The following is a 25589-nucleotide window of genomic DNA, read 5'->3' on the forward strand; positions in this document are numbered from 1 at the left end:
CAGGCCCTCGATGTGAAGGGGCAGGGCTGGGGCCAGATTCCCCCTGCCAGCCCTTCAGCAATGCCCAGCCTGTGCCACCTGGGGTTCTGGCAGCAATTTAAAGGGCCCGGGGCTCTGGCTACTGGTGTGGTAGTGGAGGCCGCAAGCCCCAGGCCCTTTAAATCACTGCTGGAGCCCCGGGGCTCCTGGCTGCTACTGCGACAGTGGCCAAAGCCCTGGGCCCTTTAAATTGTGGTCCAAGCCCCAGGGTAGCAGTGGCAGCGGCCGGGAGCCCCGGGGCTCTGGTGGCGATTTAAAGAGCCAGGGACTTGGGCTGCTGCCGGGAGCCCCGGGCCCTTTTAAATCGCCAGGCCAGGGGCAGCTTCCCCTTTTGCCCCTTCCGACCCCCATCAGCGGCCCTGCCGGTACGGTTGGCTGTGTACTGGCGGTATTACCAGTACATCATTCTGGACCAGCTTACTTTCACCTCTGCCTGACCCCATGATTACTGCCTAACAGTTACTGCTTAGTATTTCACCTACCAGGAGAGGAATTCAGCATTGAATCATATAGGAGTCAAGATTAATGATATTTTAACCTTGCTGTTCTGCTTAATTCAACTGTGTGATAGGTTCTGATTTATCTTAGTCAGTGGCTATCAAAATCTTTATCCAAACCTGAACTATTCACAGAATAAGACACATTGGTGGTTATTATGTGTGAATTAAAATGTTAATGATACTTGACCATATCAATATCTTTGCCTGAATCGTTGGTGTCAGAAAAGGTAGAAATTCCTTCATTTTAGGTTTTTTTAATTCTATCTTTTCATTGAGAAAGAACAGCACTTTCCTTAATGTGAAGGTAATTAACTTGGTGAGATGAATCTCTATTAATGTTTACACATGGCTTTGAAAACATAAAGCTCTTTGTAAAGTAATAATGCTATGTAAGCATTATTATTGTTTATTCTTATGACTATTTCACTAAGATAACCAATTCACTCAAGGGCGGCTCCTTTATGTTGAACTGTCTATATATTACAAGTAAACTTGTGTTAATTTTACATTTTTGTGACAATTCATTCACACAAGCAGTCTCATATAGTCTCGCTGACAAGATGTCATGATGGGTTGAGTTTACTGCAAGTGCGGTGACAGACATCTGGGGATTTTAGTTACACAAAACGCAGTTGTTTCAGTCCAGAGCAACCCATGAAAATCTATCTTCCAGTGTTACTTTGCTCATGCCCTTTTGCTTGGCTTTGAGTTTGAATGAACCCAGAGTTGCAGAGTTAAGCCATGAAGTTTTACTTGGTTTCAGGTTGAAATATGAAAACCAGAATGTCACATAATTTGTGTGTGAAATGGTAAATTTTTCCAACTTATCTCACAACTCATCCCAGGTTAGGTTTTGAACCTGGCCCAAATTTTGGGATTGTACTGAAATCTGAAGCTATATAACAAAATTTATACTCTGCTTGTGAGTTCCTAGAAATGTTCTAAATTCTTTGACCAAACCCATTTATTATCAGTCCTAAGAACTTGCAATGAGATGCATTAGTGCTGGTGAATTATCTCTGATAGTGCCATTACTGGGTGTGACAACTTTAACCCCAAATACTGTGAGCTCCTTTCACTTCTGTGCTTAAAGAGGGAGGCATTTAAGGGTCTGCTGCAACTGGATGAAACTGCTTCCTAGTAGTTTTTTTTTTCTTTTTTTCAGAGCTGCTGTTCTGTTCTAATTCTGCTGCAACTATCTGTTATATAATATAGTGGTTATTAATTTAGAATGTCTAGTAAAGTATAACATTGTCATTGCTAATTATATTAATTGTTTCAATTCCTAATTCCCCTGAGGGGTGAGGGTTTTTTTTTCTATGATTTCAGTCCTATCAGTGCAAATATAAAGGAAGAGGGAAGGTGGGGGAATAGAGGAGGAAGAAGAGTGAGAGATTCAGATGCTTTCCTCTTATATAATCAGCCTTTCCTTTCCTAAGAATAACACTAAATTTAGAGAAACTATTCAAACTTGTTACATATTAGATCTTTACAGCCTACATTTGGTAAAATGGTTTATTCAAGAATGAATAATACTCGAAAAGATAATAAATTTCAAACTGAAAATAACATCCATTACATTAACATTATAAAAGCCCTTTTATAATTGAACTCTTTAAATATGTACAGAGAAAATAAAGAGCAGTAAATGCAGGAGCTATTTTTATGCACTACAGAGAGGAGGATTGGGGGGTGGTTAAAGCACAGAACTGGGACTGGGGAGATGTTAATTCAGTTTTTGCCTCTGCCATAGACTTCCTGTGTGACTCTGTCCAAATAATAATCTGTGCTTCGGTCCCCCATCTTTAAAATAAAGATGGTACTTCCTGCCTTGCACTTCTTGTTTTTTTGTGGGTAAGGACTGTGTCTCACTATGTTTGTATAACTCTGTCCTCAGGATGTGTTATGAGTAAGGCTACGTTGTAGTCACGGGTATTTTTAGTCAAAGAAAAAAAAAGTAATGGACAGGTCACAGGCATTAAACAAAAATTCACAGCCTGTGACCTGTCCATGACTTGTACTATACACCCCTGATTAAATCGGGGGGGCGGGGGGCAGCCTGGAGGTGCCACGGGTGCTTGAGGGGTGGCATGGGGGGATTGGCTGTCTGGGGGCACCATGGGTGCTGGGGGGAGGGGGTTGGCAGGCTCTCTACCTGGCTCTGTGCCTCCCTGGAAGTGGCGACATTCCCCCTCCCTCAACTCCTAGACGGAAGCGCAGCCAGTCAGCTCTGTGCGCTGCCTCTGCCTCAAGTGCCGAATCCACAGCTCCCATTGGCCAGGAACCATGGCCAATCGGAGCTGTGGGGGCGGTGCCTGCAGGCAGATGCAGCACGCAGCGCCCCCTGGCCATGCCTCTGCCTAGGAGACAAGGGATGTCGCCACTTCCAGGGAGCCCCCCCAAGGTAAGTGCTGCCCAGAGCCCTCACCTTTTCCCGTGCCCCAACCCCCACCCGAGCCCCCTCCCACAGCCAAACTTGTGCTGCTGCTGCTGAGGGAGAGGGGTGCAGTGGCCTGAGACTGCACCGGACACTGCAGAACTCAGAGGTCCTGGAAAGTCACAGAATCTGTGACTTCTGTGACCTCCATGACAAACTCACAGCCTTAGTTATGACTCACCTTCTGTGTCCCATCCACACACAATATGAATCTGCCACATGTCTCAGCCAGAGAACAGAATTCTTTCTCCCTTGTGGGCATGTGGTGGTCTGATTCACTACAACTGGGTTATCTAATCTATATGCCGTAGATTGGGGAGGTGATGTGCTAGTCTGCATCTGAGCTGTGAGCAGGAGGCCCTTTGATATTAGTAGAGATTTCTGTGGACAATTTTTTCCCCAACAATTTGACAAAAACAGACACCCCTCCCCCATGATTTCCATCTAAATTTACTCTGGAAAATTTTGATTTTTGGCAGAAGTTCAGATATCAAAATATTTCAATTTGGAAATGCTGCTGCAGTTCCTCATGGGACTTGTTGTTTTGAAGCCTCACTATAGCCTGTGCTCCCTGTTCAGACTGTGTCTCCCATCATGCACCACAGTCCCCCTCTGCGAGAGTGGAAGGAGTTCACATGGGAGTAGTACTCCATCTGCCTGGCCCATAGAGGACAATGGGGACATGAGGCAAATGAACTATATTTCCCATGGGGCACCATGGCAGCATTTCCAAATTGAAAAAAACAGACTTCTGAAAACCAAACAATGAAAAAGAAAAAGGGGGAAAAAATTCATAGAAAGCAGACCCTTTTTGATTTTATTTATTTATTTATTGAAAATTCTATTTTTCTGTCAAAAACAGTTTGTATGTAACACTTTTGACCTGCACTAAATCTTGGCTGGGTCTGCTGTACTGCAATTTTTTCTCCTCAGACACTAATTAACTGCAGACTCCTGTTCTCACAATCATCTCCCTACCAGTGGGTCACCAAGGCGTGGAAGGTAGAAAAACACTCTGCTGGGAGACAGAGGAGAATGCTAGAGGAATTTCCTGCTTCTTGGAGCAGAGGTGTGACTCTGGAGAGTTAGAGAGGCAATCTGCTCTTTAAGCAGATCCCCCTGTCAGCCCTAAACTGAGAAGCTAGAGAGAGATTAAAAGGGGGAAGCACCATACTTGCAAGATGAGGAGGGATAATCCAGTTGTAATGGATTACAGAGCACTAGGTACCCATTTCACAGAAGGAATTCTGTAATTTTTTATCTTTGCTCAAACTTCAGAGGTTCATGCTTTTGCTCTGGGTTTCCCCAGTTCAATCCCCAGTCATGTCCAAAATGGCAGTAATCCTATCTGTGTGGTCCCTACTACAGTGGGGTTCCAGTTGTGATAGTGACCGAGAGGCCCAAAATATGGTAAACAAGAACAACCTCACGAATCCAAGGATATAAGGCAATTTATGGTCACTGGGTCATCTGGATATTGGTCTTTCAGAAACATCCTCATCCTCCGTTGAAATGGATCCCTTCACTCCCCACGCTTATTTTCAGAAGTATCTACAGACAGTCCTAAGTATCCAAAAGCTAAAGAGATCCCTCCCAGATATGACTGCTACTGTATAGGTTTTATACTGCTGTACCTGACAGTCCATCTTTCTCCCTCAAGGATGTTAAAGGTGATAAATCTGTGCTGAAAGCATGCATTTGTTTGTGTGGCTCTAGAGTGTATCCTTTTAGCAAAGGAGGAACATGATAATTTACAAGTAGAGAAGCTATTCAGGGGTATAGAAGAATATTTAACCTTCTCTGCATTTACTGTAGCAACTTATCCTCAGACCTCTGACATCTATTTGGTAGCTTAGTAGGAAATGGGGGGGTGGGATTCTCTCCAGTGAGTGATTACCAAAAAAAAACAAAAACCATACACACAACCAACACAAATTCTGTAAGCAATGGATTATAGTAAATCAAATTTTGTAGTCTCTCTCTCTGGTTCTGCTTATAAGGAATGTGTAAGTTTGGGGTAGGGGTAAGATTGTCAATTTGTTAGTTGAAAACAGTTTTTAAATCTATTTCTAACTGTGAAATGTGGCAGCCATGGAGCATATAATTTCTTCTTTTAAGATGCTGTGTGTATATCATTTAAAATAACAATGAAAGCAGACATGTCAGGATTGTGGTGTTTTCCATTTCAAACAGCTTATGAAAAGGAGAAAAATATCTGCTTTCTTAGGGCCAGAATCTGATAATCTTGCTTGCACTAAGCATTTTATTGCTCAGTGGGACTTTACTGAGATCAATGGGACTATCAGAGGGATAAGGTTCTATTCAATCTGAGTAAAGGCAACAGAATCTGGCCCTTAGACAGGCATTTGCAACAGAAAGTTTGCTGTAACGAATAGTTGAAAATGAAGGTTTATTAGCAATATAAACTAATTGGGTAATATAAACAAACATGCAGTTGTCATAAAAGTATAGCTTTCCTGAAACATACATAAAGTGTGATATGATACCCATATAACATGTGATAATACACCAGCAGATGGTTGCCAGAATTTTTTTTATAGCAAGTTGAAAGACATTATTTTTCATGCTGACAGATTGAATGATATTACAAGACACATGCAGGGTTTTAGCTGTGTATCTTTCATTAATGAGTTGGCAACTACAGTGTGAGACATGGCTTATTGCATACATGCATGTGTTTACACACACACACACACACACACAAATACATACCCATTTGTCTGGCTAGCAATTTGCTTGTGAATGTATAGATATATACATACCACAACCAGTGGTGTAATCAGCATAGCTCTAATGATTTCAATACAGCTCTGCCCACCTTCGCCAGCTGTGGATCTGGCCCAGTATATCCTCATTCATTTGAGGCTTGGGACACTGATAATTTGTTATTTAATGTACTAGAGGAATTGCCTTCATTTGGGCCTTGGAAATAAGTGTTCAATATCTTCTAAGGTCCTGACAAACATTATCTCACTCAATTTCACAATGCGAACCTCCGAGTTCTTGGCACCCAGCCCCCTTCTTGGATCATGGTGCCTCTCTAATGAAATAAAAACTGGGGTCTCCAATCGCATTGGTGCAACTACAAATAGCATAAGATTGGACAGGCATGGCCATGCATTTCCTTGGGCCATGGAAAGACAGAGGAATTAGAGCCTGCATTTCTTTCTAGTGACCTTGTCTTGTTATATGACAGTCCACAAATGGTAGCAAGGCTGTTTGACTGTCTCCTTTTATTGTATTAATAACCCTTTTTAATTCTGTAAATGAGATATTACATGTTAATAACCTTCCCTCTTATAATGCTACTTTAAATGAGATAACACTGGCAAATTGAATACTGCATCACATTCTCCAACTTGACTACAGTCATCAACAGCAAGTAGCGAAAGTTGAATGACCCATAAAAGACTCCTAAAACTGCTGAGACAGGAAAAAGATGATGGTTAAAAGGAAATAAATGCTACTGAGGAATAGAAGCTATGCATTCAAAAATAGGAACAGGCTGTATTTTTAGGCAGCAATGCTACAGTGTATTTATTTCAAAATGGATAGTAAATGGAAGCTACAGATCAAACCTACAAGCGTTATTCAAAGCCGGACCATGCATTCCATAAACACAACAAGGACAGGCCTTCTAGCCTTTCTAGTCGAGCAACAGAGAAAGTAAATTATGTGACAACAATATCATTTAGGAAAGGAAAGAGATAAATACCTCTGATCACAGTGTAAGCAATATGACATGGCAGCTATAAACCAAAGAGGTCTAAAGAGGACAAGTAGCTCTTCAGATAAAAGTATAAAACCAGAGCTACTTACAGCGTAAGGGCAATAAGGAAGCATACATTGTCAAGAGCTGCAGCCTTGAGTGAGGCACAGATTTTTTTTTCCTCCTCAAAAAAGAGAAAAAACCCAGTTCTTTGGAAATATTTCTCTCAGTCTGATAGTTTAAAATCATCCTTTCCAAACTACTTGCAGCCTTTAAAAAATATATATACAAAAGCCCATTGCTTAGAAAAACTTTCACTACACAATTCATATGGGGCATCTTAAATACTGCCATTTTGCATGCTCATTTCAAGGCCATAAAACATCAAAGTAACTAGACAAGCCATTGCTGTGATACACGACAAAGCTGGCATTCTCAAGCACCATAATTTTTTGTCTATTTAATTAAAGCACATGTACTGTTTGCACTTTCAATGGAGGTCAAACAGTGCTACCAATCTATTCATTGGAAACAAAATCACAGCCCAACAAAATAAAACAGCGTCTGCGGGTTCCAACAAAGTGATCTATTTTAGAGTAACACAAGGGTTAGCATTAGCAGATGTGCTTAATACTGCATCGTTTTAAAGACTTTTAGTATGCCAAATGCAGAACATATTAACTAGTCCCTTCAAAATATTTTCCTATTTCACAACCCATGAGCCCTTTAAAAGTATGCATAAATGTTCAAGTTATAAAGCAGAATTATCTTTACATGTATGTTCACTAGCACTTAAACACTAGACTACATGGCTGTCACTGCCTATTGCACATAATTTTCCTAGACACACAGCTAGCCTTAGGTTCAGAAGGTAGGACTCAGGAGCTCTGCATCAGAAAGACTTTGATAAAAGAGATAGAGCTTTTCATTTGCCCAAGGAACAGAGGGAGAAAAATTATGGTCCGAAACACAACGCTGAGAATCAGCAGTGTACTTTCAGCTAACAGGTCTAGAATTGCTTTACAATGGGCACTTTATGTATATGTTTCCTTCTTTGCATGTTGTAGTGACATGCTTGAAAAACTTAGTGCTATCATTGTTTGAAAATGGTAGCTCCACTAATGTACGGTACATGTTAAGCCCCTTTTTTTGTGGTCATTGTCATGTGTTCTTTCTGTATCCTGCTCTTGTTGAATTCATTTGCTTAAGTGCATGTTGGGACAGATTGAGTGTTTCTTAAAGCAAGAGATATTTTCTATGAACATGCATGACATGGCATTTTTTTTAATTTGCTATTCAAATGTGCTCATCATAGTTTATCAGGTGTATTTGCAAATGATAAAGGTGGATTAGCCAATTTTGTAGTCATGTGTAGCTCCTCTGAAGTCAGTGGATTTATACCAGCTGAGGATCTGGCCCATAGTTACATTCTGGGATTGAGTCTATTAAACTTCACAAATAGGCTCTTTAAAGTAGCAGATTGAAGGACCTTGCACTGAAAACCCACTGCAACCCCATCTAGTCAAACATGGATTGCTAATGTACATACATCATACCTGATCTTTTCTGATGGTGCAGAGAGAAAGAGGTGGTTTCTGAGGTACCTGGGATGTACCATATACTGCTGGACTTCAAATACTAGATCAACACTTTTATATTGAAAGCACATAAAATAGAAAGCGATGATGTGCTTTCAGCAGTCCTCAGCAAGACTTTTAATTACTAATGCTACTTGGGACTCCAGAAGCAAAGGAGTACAGAATAGAAGATCCCTATGTTCCAATCCTTCTTGAAAAGAGTAACAGCCCATGCCCGCAGACATGTGGACAAACTATAAAAAGATAATGTGACAAGATGTCTTTAATCGGTCAATAATTGATACAGAGTAGAAGTAATGCTGAGAACTGTGTAGTAGTATATGAGTCCGGTCTCTCTTCAACTAGATAAAAGATTGACAGGGATGTGGACTCAGTTTGGACCTCCAGCCAAGATAGTTCATAGATTTTAAGGCCATTAGAATTCTTCAACTGTGCTCCATATAGTTATCTACTAGTTCCTGCTGGTTTCTACTATCGGACCAGTAGATGCAGGAACAAATTGACAATAGACTCATTGCCAATTGAAACTGAATTTTCCATAGGGATTTTTAATTTTTTTAAACAAACTTAATTTGAGAGAATAAGCTTACTTCATAGCTTCCTTTTTCATCAGTGAACAACCTCTTTAAGCCTTTATGACACATGAAATGATACATTTCAATGGGATCACTAAGGCTACACTACAAACTTTGGTCGATGCAAGTCACATCAGCATAAAGCCACTGCAGTAAGTATTTGTGGCACCTTAGAGACTAACAAATTTATTAGAGCATAAGCTTTCGTGGGCTACAGCCCACTTCTTCGGATGCACCTGAAGAAGTGGGCTGTAGCCCACGAAAGCTTATGCTCTAATAAATTTGTTAGTCTCTAAGGTGCCACAAATACTCCTGTTCTTTTTGCAGATACAGACTAACACGGCTGCTACTCTGAAACCTGCAGTAAGTATATCGCTTGTGTGCATATATACTTGACTCCTTGTGCCGGCGCTGTGCATACTTTCCAGGAGTGCTTGTGTTGATGCGCAGTGCAGCACACAACAGGTAGGTATCCCAATGTGCAACCTCTCACTGTCCAGCACACTGTCTTTTGAGAAGTGACTTGGGCTCCTCTGAGGTATCCACGGTGGCCTACAGAGTGGTAGTGGGGTCACTGCCAAGTATGGCATGTAGCTCTTTGTAAAAGTGGCAGATCTGTGACTCAGAACTGGTTGACTTTTGGCCTCCTTGGCCTTCTGATATGCCTGATGCAGTTCCTTCGCTTTCACGTGGCACTGCTGCTGGTCTCCGTTGTACCCCTCCTTCTGCATTCCTCAGGCAATCTGCTCGTAGATGTCCATGTTTCTATGGCTGGTCCACAGCTGTGCTTGCAGAGGCTCTTCTCACCACAGGCCCAGGAGATCTAATATTCCCTGTCTCTTCCAAGCTGGAGTGCATCTGGAGTATGTTGCCAACATGGTCCAGTGGGCAGTTGCACAACAATTGAGAGCTGCTAGGTGCACTTGCCAGGCTGGACAATCCAGAAAAACACATTTCAAAAATTTGAAATCTCCTTTAAAGGGGATGGGGGCCTTCCAATCTCCATGACCCCTGGACAGTGGAGTTCACAATTGTAACCAGAGTGGTCAATATCAGGCATTGTGGAACATCTGCTGAAGGATTTTCAGGGTCAAAGTAAGTAACACCGTGTCTTTATTTGTGCTGCATTGACCTCAGTGTATTGACCATGGCTCAGTGCTACTCGAGGTGGTGTTATTGTGTCGCTGTAACAGAGAAATATTCTCAGAGAAACCCTTGTCACAAGCATATATTCAAATTGTGCCATTTTCTGTTTGGCATAGCTCAGTCCTTGTCAAAAGAATGAGATATCAGAATTGTAATGGTTCATATATTTTGGGAATTATAGTGATGTTCTGAACTGACTAGAGAGGCAAGGATACTATCTGTCGCTCACTAGACCCTAACTGGTAGTGTATTTTCTGAACTGCGGTGTATAACCCAGAGAATTTGCTGTCTTCTGTTGCACTGGAGCAGATAACAACTATTTGGTGAAATTATCTGAATTATCAGGAAGAGGGAAAATGTGTAGAGCATAGGCCCAATTCTACACTGGTGTGGTCATGTGCAAAGCTCTAATGTTCTGATTCAATGGCATTTACAGTCCCTTTGCAGACATATAAATGCCCATACAAGGTGCAAAGCCATGGAAAACCAAGAGCTCTGAACCTGCTCCTGCCTCTTTTTGTAATCAGCAGCAAAACTCCCATTGAGGTCAACGGATTGGTGATTGGCCTCCACCTAAGAGAGGTGAAGGAAAGAAAATATTAGGCTTTTTATTCTTTATTTTTATAGATTTTTAGAATAAGAAACAGAGATATTGATGGATTCCCTTTTTTGTGGGGGTGGGATGACAAACTTTATCATCTTGTCTATAGAACTGGCCATTCATTATATTATTATTAATTTGTATTCTGGTAACTCCTAGAAGCCCTGGTCATGAACCAGGACCCCTTTGTGCTAAGCATGATACAAACATGCAACAAAAAGTATCTGCTCCAAAGAGCTTGAAATCTAAGTAATATTTTATTTAGAGAAAAATATTTCATCTCTTTTAAAATTATTCCTGTAACTTATTTGTCATCTTTTTCTTATGTCTTCCCTTATGCTCTGTATTTCATACCTTGCATCTATCCAAAGAAAAATTATCTTCTTGGATTTGCACAACTCTTATCCATGCTTGTGGATCACTACTGCATAGTCTGTGCTTGTTTCAAAACAGGAATTCCATCTCTGATATTAATGGAAATTCAATATAGGGAAAGTGTGTTATGGTCCCATGGGGATATTATTCTGTGTTTTCTGTGAAAATTTGCCACATGATGTTAAACTGGCCCAGTCCCCAGGATACATGTAAATTTAAATTTCAGTCAGCAATAATAGCCATGGGTTAATGGTTCCCAATCCTGCTGGAAAGGTATAACAAGTGGGGTTCCGTAGGGGTCTGTTTTGGGACTGGCTCTGTTCAATATCTTCATCAACGACTTAGATATTGGCATAGAAAGTATGTTTATTAAGTTTGCAGATGATACCAAACTGGGAGGGATTGCAACTGCTTTGGAGGATAGGGTCATAATTCAAAATGATCTGGACAAATTGGAGAAATAGTCTGAGGTAAACAAGATGAAGTTTAATAAAGACAAATGCAAAGTGCTCCACTTAAGAAGGAACAATCAGTTTCACACATACAGAATGGGAAGAGACTGTCTAGGAAGGAGTATGGCAGAAAGAGATCTAGGGGTTATAGTGAACCACAAGCTAAACATGAGTCAACAGTGTGATGCTGTTGCAAAAAAGCAAACATGATTCTGGGATGCATTAACAGGTGTGTTGTGAGCAAGACACGAGAAGTCATTCTTCCACTCTACTCTGCGCTGGTTAGGCCTCAACCGGAGTATTGTGTCTAGTTCTGGGCACCGCATTTCAAGAAAGATGTGGAGAAATTGGAGAGGGTCCAGAGAAGAGCAACAAGAATGATTAAAGCTCTAGAGAACATGACCTATGAAGGAAGGCTGAAAGAATTGGGTTTGTTTCATTTGGAAAAGAGAAGACTGAGAGGGGACAGGATAGCAGTTTTCAGGTATCTAAAAGGGTGTCATAAGGAGGAGGGAGAAAACTTCTTCTTAGCCTAAGGATAGAACAAGAAGCAATGGGCTTAAACTGCAGCAAGGGAGGTTTAGGTTGGACATTAGGAAAAAGTTCCTAACTGTCAGGGTGGTTAAACACTGGAATAAATTGCCTAGGGAGGTTGTGGAATCTCCATCTCTGGAAATATTTAAGAGTAGGTTAGATAAATGTCTATCAGGGATAGTCTAGACAGTATTTGGTCCTGCCATGAGAGCAGGGGACTGGACTCGATGACCTCTTGAGGTCCCTTCCAGTCCTAGAATCTATAAATCTATGAGATCTCTGACAGGTAAAAATCTGATAATCCTTTAGAAATGTCAATAGCATGAAATTACAGACAACTGAATTGAACTAGAACTTGTAAGGGGTGGATTCTCATGTGCTATTTTTAGCTGGTTCCCATTACAAAATGACTGATGACAAACTGGGGGCTAACGCAAATAGCACTCAAGCTCATTTCAAAGACCCCCAATCCTACTATCTGACTTATATGTGTTTACCTTTACACTGAAATCTTAATTAGATCTGGTCAGGAATTTTTCAACAAAACATTTTTCAGTCAGACGAGGCTAATTCATCAAAACCAAAACTTCTCTCAGGAAAAGGTTGGTGGCAACACATTTTTTGAAATGAAATAGTCAAAACATTTTGTTTCGCATTTTCAAAATGAAAAAAAAATCCAGTTTTCTGGTTCAAAACAATTTTTTGTTTAGTCATTTAATCTAATTATAGTAAAATAAATAAAGAAAGAATGGTCAAAGATCAAAACGAAACATTTTGGTTGACCTGATCTGAAATTTGGCAGGGGGAGGCGGAAGAAGAGAGATTTTTGGGTCACAAACATTTGAGATTTTGACTTTTCATTCTGATTTGAGATGGAACATATTTTCTAAATCTTGAAAAAATGAGTAAACCATTTCCTGCCCATCCCTAGCCTCAATTATCTTCTTTGCACGCTATATAAACATTGTATGCCCTGCCTCCCTTATTCACTACCACTGCCAGAATTGCCCCAACAGCACCTGTCACATAGGCCTGGTCTACACTATGAGTTTAATTCGAATTTAGCAGCGTTAAATCGAATAAACCGTGCACCCGTCCACACAACAAAGCCATTTATTTCGATATAAAGGGTTCTTAAAATCGATTTCTGTACTCCTCCCCGACGAGCGGAGTAGCGCCAAAATGGATATTGTCATTTTGAATTAGGGTTAGTGTGGCCGCAGTTCGATGGTATTGGCCTCCGGGAGCTATCCCACAGTGTACCATTGTGACCGCTCTGGACAGCAACCTGAACTCGGATGCACTGGCCAGGTAGACAGGAAAAGCCCCGCGAACATTTGAATTTCATTTCCTGTTTTCCCAGTGTGGAGAGCACAGGTGACCACAGAGAGCTCATCAGCACAGATAACCATGCAGGCCGATAATCGAAAAAGAGCACCAGCATGGACTGTATGGGAGGTACTGGATCTGACCGCTATATGGGGAGAGGATTCAGTGCTAGCAGAACTTCGTTCTAAAAGACGAAATGCCAAAACTTTTGAAAAAATCTCCCAGGGCATGATGGAGAGAGGCCACAATAGGGACTCAGATCAGTGCCGCGTGAAAGTCAAGGAGTTCAGACAAGCCTATCAGAAAACAAAGGAGGCAAACGGTCGCTCCAGGTCAGAGCCGCAGACATGCCGCTTCTACGCTGAGCTGCATGCAATTCTAGGGGGGGCCACCACCACTACCCCACCTCTGACCGTGGATTCCGAGGCGGGGGTAATCTCATCAGCCACACCTGAGGATTCTGCGGATGGGGAAGAGGAGGAGGACGAGCTTGCGGAGAGCACACGGCACTCCGTTCTCCCCAACAGCCAGGATCTTTTTCTCAGCCTGACTGAAGTACCCTCCCAAGCCAGTATCTAAGACCATGACCCCATGGATGGGACCTCAGGTGAGTTTACCTTTTAAAATATAAAACATGGTTTAAAAGCAAGCGTTTTTTAATGATTACTTTGCCCTGAGGACTTGGAATGCATTCGCGGCCAGTACTACTACTGGAAAAGTCTGTTAATGTGTCTGGGGATGGAATGGAAATCCTCCAGGGACATCTCCATGAAGCTCTCCTGGAGGTACTCCAAAAGCCTTTGCAGAAGGTTTCTGGGCAGTGCAGCCTTATTCCGTCCTCCATGGTAGGACACTTGACCACGCCATGCTAGTAGCAAGTAATCTGGTATCATTGCATGACAAAGCCTGGCAGCGTATGGTCCCGGTGTTTGCTGGCATTCAAGCAACATCCGTTTTTTATCTCGCTGTGATATCGCTCATGGTAACCTGGTTGAAATACGGGAATTTAATTAAGGGGACAGAGGTGGGATGCATTTAATTAAGGTGGGACAGAGTGGCCGTTCCTACTGGGCTGTTTGCCTGTGGCTGAAAAGAAATCCATCCCTGCAGTTAGCCAAGCGCGGGAAGGGGGGGGGAATTGGTGTTGAGCTTTTCGCCTTTGGCTAACAGGGATCTTCCCTGATACCAGCCATGCGGTGGGGGGAGGGATAAAGCGATCATCCCAGAGAATTGGATGGGGGTGGAGGGGGTTAGTTTGTTTTCTGCTGCTGAAGGTTAACAGGAAAACCGCAGCAGTCAACGGGCTTTGCTTGGTATGTGGGAAAGGAGGGCACAGAAGCCGAAAGACAATGGCTTACCATGGCCGCATGCAAGCTGAATTCTGTTGCCTGGACCTGCGTCTGTGATCTCTAACACCAAAGCCACAGGCACTCAATATTAAGATGGAAAATGTGACCTTGTACTGAAATCACATGTGCTATGTAATGTGAATAGTGTTGTTCACCATCAAAGAGTATAAGCATTGTTCTGTAAAATGTATCATTTTAAAAACTTCTCTCCTTTTTTTCATCCAGCAGCTGCAAATTTTTCAAGCCTCCCTCCTGCGTCCCGAAGGCTATCTCAGATAAGGCGGTGGAGAAAGAGGATGCGAGACGAGATGTTCTCGGAAATAATGGAATGTATCCGCAATGAAAGAGCTCATTTGAATGCGTGGAAGGACACGGTATCTAAGTACAGGAAAGATGCCTGTGAACGTGAGGTCATGAGGGATGCTCGAGATGAGAGGTGGCAGGCTGCAACGCTGGGGCTGCTGCGTGATCAAACAGACATGCTCCGGCATCTGGTGGAGCTTCAGGAACAGCAGCAAGATAACAGACTGCCGTTGCAGCCGCTGTATTACCTCCCTCCCTCCTCAACATGTTCCATATCCTCCTCACCCAGACGCGGGGGGGGGGGGGGGGGGGGGGGGAGGCTCCGTGCACCCTCCCACTCCACCCCAGTGGACAGCCCAACCAAAAGGCTGTCATTATATTGAATTTTTTCAGTGGCCTTTTCCTTCCCTCCTATCCTCCTCCCAAACCTCACCCAGGTTACCTTGTCAGTTCTCTCCCTATGTTTATAATCAATTAATAAAGAATACATGATTTTTAAACGATAGTGACTTTATTTCTTTTAAAAGCAAGCTGTGATTTAAGGGGGGAGGGTGGTTTGCTTACAGGGAATGAGTCAATCAAGGGGGCGGGTTTTCAACAAACATAACTTTCACACCGTAGCCTGGCCAGTCATGAAACTGGTTTTCAAAGCTTCTCTGATGCGCAGCGCTTCCTGGTGTGATCTTCTAATCGCCCTGGTGTCTGGCTGCGCATAATCAGCAGCCAGGTGATTTGCCTCCCACCCCGCCATAAAGGTCTCCCCCTTACTCTCACAGAGATTGTGGAGCACACAGCAAGCAGCAATAACAATGGGGATATTGGTTTGGCTGAGGTCTGACCGAGTCAGTAACGAATGCCAGCGATCTTTTAAACAGCCAAATGCACATTTTACCACCATTCTGCACTTGCTCAGCCTGTAGTTGAACAGCTCCTGACTCCTGTCCAGGCTGCCTGTGTATGGCTTCATGAGCCATGGCATTAAGGGGTAGGCTGGGTCCCCAAGGATAACTATAAGCATTTCAACATCCCCAACGGTTATTTTCTGGTCCAGGAAGTAAGTCCCTTGCTGCAGCCATTTAAACAGAACAGTGTTCCTAAAGACGCGAGCGTCATGAACCCTTCCCGGCCAGCCTACGTTGATGTTGGTGAAACGTCCCTTGTGATCCACAAGTGCTTGCAGCACCATTGAAAAGTATCCCTTGCGGTTTATGTACTGGGTACCCTGGTGCTCCGGTGCCAAGATAGGGATATGGGTTCCATCTATCGCCCCACCACAGTTAGGGAATCCCATTGCAGCAAAGCCATCCACTATGACCTGTACATTTCCCAGAGTCACTACCTTTTGTAACAGCAGCTCAGTGATTGCTTTGGCTACTTGCATAAGAGCAGCCTCCACAGTAGATTTGCCCACTCCAAATTGATTCCCAGCTGACCGGTAGCTGTCTGGCGTTGCAAGCTTCCACGGGGCTATCACCACTCGCTTCTCAACTGTGAGGGCTGCTCTCATCTTGGTATTCTGGCGCTTCAGGGCAGGGGAAAGCAAGTCACAAAGTTCCATGAAAGTGCCCTTACGCATGCGAACGTTTCGCAGCCACTGGTAATCGTCCCACACCTACAACACTATGCGGTCCCACCAGTCTGTGCTTGTTTCCCGGGCCCAGAATTGGCGTTCCAGGGCTATAACCTGCCCCATTAACAGCATGATCTCCAAAGCACCGGGGACTGCAGTTTGATAGAATTCCATGTCCATGTCCTCATCACTCTCACCGCCGCGCTGCCGTAGCCTACTCCTCGCCGCCTGGTTTTGCAGGTTCTTGTTCAGCATAAACTGCACGATAACGCGCAAGGTGTTTACAATGTTCATGACTGCTGTCTTGAGCTGAGCGGGCTCCATGCTTGCTGTGGTATGGCATCTGCACTGTTCACCCAGGAAAAAGGTGCGAAACGGTTGTCTGCCGTTGCTTCCCTGGAGAGGGGGGAGGATGTACCCAGAACCACCCGCAACAATGTTTTTGGCCCCATCAGGTATTGGGATCGCAACCCAGAATTCCAATGGGTGGAGGAGACTGCGGGAACTATGGGATAGCTGTGGGATAGCTACCCACAGTGCAACGCTCCGGAAATCTACGCTAGCCCCGGTACATGGACGCACACCGCCGAATTAATGTGCTTAGTGTGGCCGCATACATTCGACTTTATACAATCTGTTTCCAAAATTCGAATTATATAAATTCGGATTAATCCCGTAGTGTAGACATACCCTAAGAAAAAGCCAAAAGTCCTGAGATTTTGGAGTCATACTGGAACTCCTTGTCTTCTAGTCCTCAGGCTTGGTCTACACTACAGAGTTAGGTTGACATAAGGCAGCTTACGCTGACCTAACTGTAAGGCATTGTCTACATTGAAAAATTAAATCTACCTACATTAATTACTGGGGTGGTTCATGTCTACTCCCTCTATCTATGGTGTGCGTCCTCATTGGGAGTGCCCTTCCACCGATTTAATTGTGTGGGGCACTGACAACTGGATCCCCCCCCCCTGCCTTGGGGTGACAGCCCAAGCTGGGGGGGAGGGGCTCCAGGTGTGAGCCCCACATGGGGCTGACAGCCAAAAGGTGTTGTAAGTAACAGTGTCTACCCAGACACTGCATCACCCTAACTTCATCAGCCTAAGCGCTACTACTCTGATGGAGGTGGAGTTTTTAGGTCAGTGTACTGGGCAATTGATATCATCGGGATCACCATTGTAGTATAGATACTTAGGCTTGGTCTACACAACAACCTTGCTCCTGCCAGTGTAAGTATGCCTGTGAGAGGCGTAGCACTTAGGTCGATGTAGTTAGGGCAGGGGTCGACAACCTTTCAGAAGTGATGTGCCGAGTCTTCATTTATTCACTCTAATTTAAGGTTTCGCGTGCCAGTAATACAGTTTAACGTTTTTAGAAGGTCTCTTTCTATAAGTCTATAATATATAACTAAACTATTGTTGTATGTAAAGTAAATAAGGTTTTTAAAATGTTTAAGAAGCTTCATTTAAAATTAAAATAAAATGCAGAGCCCCCCAGACCGGTAGCCAAGACCCGGGCAGTGTGAGTGCCACTGAAAATCAGCTTGTGTGCTGCCTTTGGCACGCGTGCCATAGGTTGCCTACCCCTGAGTTAGGGTGATGCAGTATCTGTGTCAACAATGCCTGATTTCAGAGTAACAGCCGTGTTAGTCTGTATCCGCAAGAAGTGGGCTGTAGTCCACGAAAGCTTATGCTCTAATAAATTTGTTAGTCTCTAAGGTGCCACAAGTACTCCTGTTCTTCTTTTAACAATGCCTGAGTCAACTCTGCCTCTACCTCCTGCTGCAGCCTCTGGGATATTACAGGCTCCTCTGAATGTTACCTGTTTTCTCAATGTCTGTTAACTTCTGTGTTTGCACAAGTCTCAATTTCCTGTCCTTTGCTAGCCCTGTATGGCTCATTATTTTAAAGGCTTGAGATAAAGGACATGTTTCCAGCCAAACGGCTGCAATCAGAACCTTTGAGAGAGCTCCTTTGCTTGGTCTCACAGGGGGTAAAAGAGCTCTCACGGCAGCTCAGCTCTCAAGCGAACAGCACTCTAAAAACACTTCAATGAGTCTCTCTTTTCCCCTTAAGTAGAATTTTATTTAAGAGCACTTGAAAATCCTTAGGAAAATGAATGAACCATTGCTGCCCCTCCATCCCCCCCCAGGAGGTGAAGTTTTCGATGGAATTAGCAGCCCCTAACCACCAAACATTTTTTTAAACTTTGTATGCTAGGAAGGAGGGGAAGGGGAAGCATTGCTTACTATTATTTTTATACACGTATCCATCCCATTCACGAAAGGCTTTCATGGTCCCTTTGTGGCATTATGTCTAGAAGCTAGAAGACATTTTTAATAGCACTGTCGCTTTTCAACCAATCCGATGACAGATAGGAGTGAATAATATAAATTCTCTAGCCATTCCTTGGCATTTATTTCAATGTAAGTGTATTTTTTTTTCAAGTAGAAAGCCCAATAGTAATTTATCAAGAGACAAATCATTTTTTCTTGGCAGTGAAGTCTGCAAAATCCCCATTTTTAAGGCATTAAATCTCCCTCCTTTGACAGGAGTAAGAAAGCATTAAAAGCTTTGATTTAGCTGGATCATACAAAATAGTTTCTCATAATTATCCTTTTGGATGATATATGCTTGTCTTTCCCCCCCCCTTCTTATTAAACCAGAGGTCTCCATTTTTCATCCAGCTGTATTACTAAATTAAATTGCCTTTTGTTGTATTCAAGTTAAGCACTTTGCCGAAAGCTTTTCTTGTTCAGGGAAATAACATTTACCCAATGTGCTCCCTGTTTTACTGTTTAAATTTACTGTTTGCAATTGTTTGGTTTGCTGAGCAATTTGAGGTTATTGTTTGTTTTAATAGGAATAATGAATCACTGTAATTTAGTGCAGTATCTTGGAGTACAGTATCTAGGGAAAAATGCAGCACACAAGGAATTCATTTTTCCAATTGAAATGTAGATGGTAAAAATGTTAGAACAAGTCCCCCATAAGCACGTCCGTCCTTCTTAAACTTTGTGTTATTGCCCTGGGAGAGGAGTGATTTGCTGGCGGTGAAGGGGATTGTAGTCCAGTTATTGACAAAATAACCATGAATAATACTATAACCCAGTATACTACTTTTCTTTGAAAGCTCCCTTGTTAGAACTTGTATTTGGATCTGAGCACCATCTCTGCCAACCACTTCAGTCCATCCCTTGTAAGAAAAAAAAACTCATTTAGCACCCATTGGACCACAGAAGCTTGTATAGAACCCAAGAACATTGTTTGGTGGATGTGTGGAATAAGGACTATACTAAACATTAGAGATCCTCCCTTACCAGGAAGTCCAAAATCAAAACTACCATGTGCTATGCACCAGATGTATAGCAAGCCTGAATTTTGCAAAGCCACCAGAGAGTGTTGATTGCCCAGTTCCCATTAGTGGATGTCCAGTTCCTGCATCCAGATCTGTAAGGCAGCTTTGATAATTTCAGCCCACAGTTACCACTGCCTACCTGCTTATAAAATAGGTCACTTGCCCTTTGCTTCATTCATGGAAAACTGGGAAGAGAATCCCTTAGAGAGAGACTTTTTTTCAGAGATGTCCTTTTATTTCTCTCTTAAAAAAAAAAAAAAAAAAAAATCTAAGCCCTGCTGCTATACAGATGTTGATATAACTTCTGGTGATGATAGTTCCAGGCACATCATTAATTTTTTGCCAAATTGATTTTTTAAGAGAAAAAAAAGTCTGATATGTTTGAATCTTCTTTCCCTGAAGCAGCCCCTGTGAAATCCTTTGTATAGGGAATAGAAGCACTTCTAATAAAACCGTGTAATAAACATTTAGTACATTGTATAGTTAGGGACTGGTTTTTTCTTGATTTCTCCTACACTAGCTATGATTGACAACTCTCAGAAAGGTTCCAAGCTTCAACTCAGTGCAATTAAGCATCCCAAAACTAAGGTGCTTGTCTGAAACTCTTGGGTCTGCAAAATTAGGATGTAAGTGTATTCTCCTGAGAACTGGATGTTTCATAATAAGTCCTGTACTTCTTGGGTTTAAGCTAGAAATATCATAAAACATCCCTTCTCTCACCATTTCAACTTCTCATCTGGACTGGAACCCAGATAACTAAAAGGGACTATAAGAAATGATTTTTTTCTATCTGAAAAAGGGGTAGCAGGGGGTAAGTTTTACATAAGTTAATAGACTTAGGAAAGGGGACTTATTTTATTTAAGTTGGTTTTCCCCAGCCCTATTTTTTTTGTTTATGTAGTAGATTTGCCTCTCTATTAAAATACAGTACTGTATACAGCAGCACTCAGGTTTTTAAAGGCTGGAAAAAATCTGACAGTTGGCAAGGCTGTGTTTTTTCCAAAGTTAGAATCTTGAGCTATTTTTGCCAGTGACTTTTATTTTATTAATAATCTCTATGTTAGAATCCACTAACAGTACTACACACTTTGCTTAGTGGTCTTGCTCATTTTATAAGGCTGCAAAGGCATGACGGTTACAGTAGTGTTGCCATGGAGGTTACATCAATTTCCAATATGCCTGTGTGTGTGTTGGTTGTGTCATTAACATGGAGAGGCCAGGTAATGGCGGCTCGGATAAATGGGGTTCTGCTGTACTACAGAGCTGCCGTGCTGCACAGTTAACACTTTTTGTTCCCAAATTTCTAACTAACAACAAAGACTTTAATCCAATAGCCACACTCTTCTAGCAAAACATGAAGTAAGGGTGCTCTAGTGCCATCTAGCTAATTCCCATGTTTGCAGGTGAGCAGCAGTCCTTTGAGCCAAAAAGAAATCTGCATTAAAGTCTTCCACAGCTGTTTAGATTCAGTTATACCATCGTCGCTTGAAATGGTCCATTTTAAGAACCAGGACACAGCTAAATGAAAAATATGTCACTATCAGAAGCATCCTAGAGAAATACCTGAGAGAGAAAATGGTTAGAAGGAAAAGCATTGGTATCATCAACAACAATATTTTGTATAACAGTAGTAGTTAGAAGCCACAACTAAGACTGAGGCACCATTGTGGTACGCACTGTACAAACACAACATGAGAAACAGTTGCTGGTCTGCAGAGTTTACAGTCTAAATAGATGAAAGAGGTGCAAGATGGGAGAAAAGTGCAGGAGAGGTGAAATGACTTGACCTAGGACACACTGCAGGTCAGTGGCAGAACCAAGAACGGAACCTTAGTCTCCTGACTCCAAATTTAGTGGCCTATCCACTAAGCCACATGAGACTGGATTTTTAAAGGCATTTAGCACCTAACTCCTGTTTATTTAATTCCTATTGACAGATTGGATTTAGGTGCCTAAATCCCTTTAACAATCTGACCCGTTGATTCTAGCATATGGCATCATCAATGTGTTATGGTAATCACAGGCTTCCACAAGTTCAAACAACTAAAGTGATGGAATGTAAAGCTAGATCATTTTAGCAGCAATGGAAAGTTCAACTCTTTTTCCACTTCCCTAAATATAGCAGACTCCTTGTCATGGGGTGCTGGATTGGTGCCTCTTCCTGGTAGCCCTAAGGATTAGCTTGAGGCAGACTCCCTCGTCCATGGTCTACACACCATCACTCTGTCTCTGATTCCGCGTACATTCCCTCTCTCCACTTCAGGAACCACAGCATCCTTCTTCTGACTCAGCCCTCTGGCTAAGGCATCCTCCATGTTTCCCTTTTCCAGGGGTGCATATATCAGTCTTATTGTCCAGTCACTTCTCCAGGAGCGAGGTGGGAGGATCTGGGCCTACCTAATACTCTGGATCCTGAGCCAGGGACCCTATAAATAACAGCTTCCTGCTGCATCTCTAGCTTCTGTCAATTCTGTTATATTTCCCTGGGCCATTTCCCCGTGGTCCCAGCACCTCCTTCACCCTCACCTCAGGGCACTCAGCTGCTCAACTCTGCATCCAGCCAGGAGCTCCCTTGGCTCCCAGCAATAACTGCTCCTATGCTGCCCTGCATCTCCCTTTTATTTGAGCCTGCTTGGCCAGGACTGGTTACTCCATGCAACTCCTCCCTGATTGGCTGTGCTTCACGCAGTCTCTCTGGGCTGCTAGGAGGACTCATCTCCATTGCTCCTTCTGGTGCAAAGCATGGTTAACCATTTCTATGCCTGTGTGGGGCAGGCACCCTGTCATAACTATAAAGGGAAGGGTAATAGCTGTCCTGTGTACAGTACTATAAAATCCCTTCTGGCCAGAGACTCCAAAAATCCTTTTCCCTGTAAAGTTTTAAGAAGCTCAGGTAACCTGGCTGGCATCTGACCTAAAGGACCAATAAGGGGACAAGATGCTTTCAAATCTTGGGGGGTGGGAAGGCTTTTGTTTGTGTTCTTTGTTTGGGAGTGTGTTCGTTCTCGGGACTGAGAGGGACCAGACATCAATCCAGGTTCTCCACATCTTTCTAAACAAGTCTCTCCTATTTCAAACTTGTAAGTAAATAGCCAGGCAAGGCGTGTTAGTTTTCCTTTGTTTTCTCAACTTGTAAATGTACCTTTTACTAGAGTGTTTATCTTTGTTTGCTGTACTTTGAACCTGAGACTAGAGGGGAGTCCTCTGAGCTCTTTAAGTTTGATTACCCTGTAAGGTTAATTTCCATACTGATTTTACAGAGATGATTTTTACCTTTTTCTTTAATTAAAAACCTTCTTTTTAAGAACCTGATTGATTTTTCCTTGTTCAAGATCCAAGGGGTTTGGATCTTGATTCACCAGGAGTTGGTGGGAGGAAGGAGGGGGATGGTTAATTTCTCCTTGTTTTAAGATCCAAGGGGTTTGGATTTGTATTCACCAGGGATTTGGTGAAGGTTTTTCAAGGTTTCCCAGGAATGGAATCCATTGAAATGGTGGCAGCCGAACCAGAGCTAAGCTGGTAGTTAAGCTTAGAAGTTTTCATGCAGGCCCCTACATTTGTACCCTAAAGTTCAAAGTGGGGATCCAGCCTTGACACACCCCATCTCACACATGTTCACAATAATCATCCACAGTGGTGCTTCTATTCCTCTAGTTCTAGACTAGGTAACAATAGGGAAGTTCAATCTGTTTGGTGCTAGTGCTGAATCTGTAGGAGAATGGAGCTGAATAGTAGTATTGTGCATGCTATTTAAAATTATTATAATAATTAATTTCTTGTATCCCACATAAAGGTGTGCTAGGTACCGATCACAGAATTATCTGATTTACCAATTCTTAAAAAGTCAAAATCCAATACTATGATTGTTGCATGAACTGAGATATGCAGGTAGGTAGATAGGTAGAAAGGAAAACAGAAATGTTATTCTTAACTCACTGCTAATCTAACATTAACCTGCTACCTTCTGCTAGATGGGACTGAGGTAAATAAACCATGCAAATTTGGCCTTAAGTACAAATTTTCTGGCTTTTGTTGATCTGTGAAACAGCTTTAATGTTTCTGGAATGGAATTTGTGCTGTTCTACACATATGCTCTTGCACTAATTATAATTTCATGGTATGAATTTAATCAAATATTAATAAACTAATAATTGATGCCAAATCCACAGCTCTGTCAAACTTTCTTCTGCATTAACATCACTTTGATTCAATTATCTGTGACTCTACCTTCTGGTCTAAAACAGGTTATTCATCTCTATTGGTATTTTGAAGTACTCAGCAAAAAAGAAGACCTGAAAGCCATCTTCCCTCCCTCCCTGCCCTCTATTCAAGAAATGCTGTGAACCATTTACCTGTTTTCAGGGTTTTTTAAAAGCTTCTAACTCATTCTGGTTTGTCTAAACATTGTGAACCTTTCAAGTGAACCTGAACCCATTTCAGGTTTTCTATTGAAATTACATGACGTTCTTTGTTTTGTGTACATTCAATGCACTTTCTACTGAGATTTACATTATGCTTTTAGTATGAAACTCAAGGGTGAACCTAAAGAGAATGTGGACATGAGATGGCATGAAACCAAATGGGTGAATCTTTGTACAGTATGGTTTGTTACCCAGCCTGTAATGTGTGTTGTGTTTGGCCACTAGACAAGAAGTGGGATAATAGAATGTAAGCAGCAATCTTAAATAGAAAGCAAATAATCATTGGTCATCAGGAGCCTCTTGGCACCAGGCAGGTTGGAATGATTTGCTAGTGTATTTTGCCATGCTGTGCAAATCTTCATCTGGACATTAAGAAATTGAAAGGGGAAGGTGGGAAGTACAGATGAATTTAACATCCTTGGTGCTCCTGAGAGTGCTGAACACTGCATGCAGAAAAGGTGTAACGTGCAGGACAGCTGAGAACTGCCTGAGCTACATGACAAGGTTCTAAAGATTGCATGGAAACGGTTAGTTTTTATTGACTCAAGTGGCTGCTGTTACATCCTCCTTTTCTTAAACCGTACAAATCAAATGGAAATCAGACATGAGATCAACCAGCAATAATTACACATTACCTCAGCCACTTAAACATACCTATAGGGATGGAGGTCCTCTTATTGGACATGTGTCAATAATGGTCTTGGAACCTTAACAGCTTTCTGGCTACTTCCTCTTCCTTCTGCAGAGGCCTATTTGCCATTGAGCTGGATCTACCACCAGGAATCTGTATGCACCACCTCATGTGATTGGGTAGGCATGAATTACTCTGATAGAGCATGAAACTGGCAGCCAACTTTGTCCTTGAATTTGTTTAGGGATCTTTTATTCCTCTGGTTGGATGGACCTCAGAGGTCATAGTTTCCCAGTGGTAATTGTGTTTGACTGAAGAAATTTGTTAGATGTTGATATTATACTTTTGTCTTTCTGCCCATAAGTCTCCGAACTGGGTGAGTCTAATAAAGCACTGTGAGGTATGTTATAATTCTGCTATGTATGGATGCGTTGAATCTGCCAAGGCTTTTCTTAGATTAAGTTCTTCACTGTTTGTGCTGACATTGCTTCTATCCCACTTAACTATGCAGAAACAGGTATTAACCATGGTTTCTTTGAAACTATTTCCAGTGCTATCCTTGTCTATGTTTACAGTGAAATCATGTTCAGCACTGATCCAGGTGCACCTATTGCAGACCCTTACAGCTTAAAGCACTGTGTCTGG

This window comes from Chrysemys picta, chromosome 10 (assembly GCF_011386835.1).
Source record: "Chrysemys picta bellii isolate R12L10 chromosome 10, ASM1138683v2, whole genome shotgun sequence".
Lineage (NCBI taxonomy): Eukaryota > Metazoa > Chordata > Testudines > Emydidae > Chrysemys > Chrysemys picta.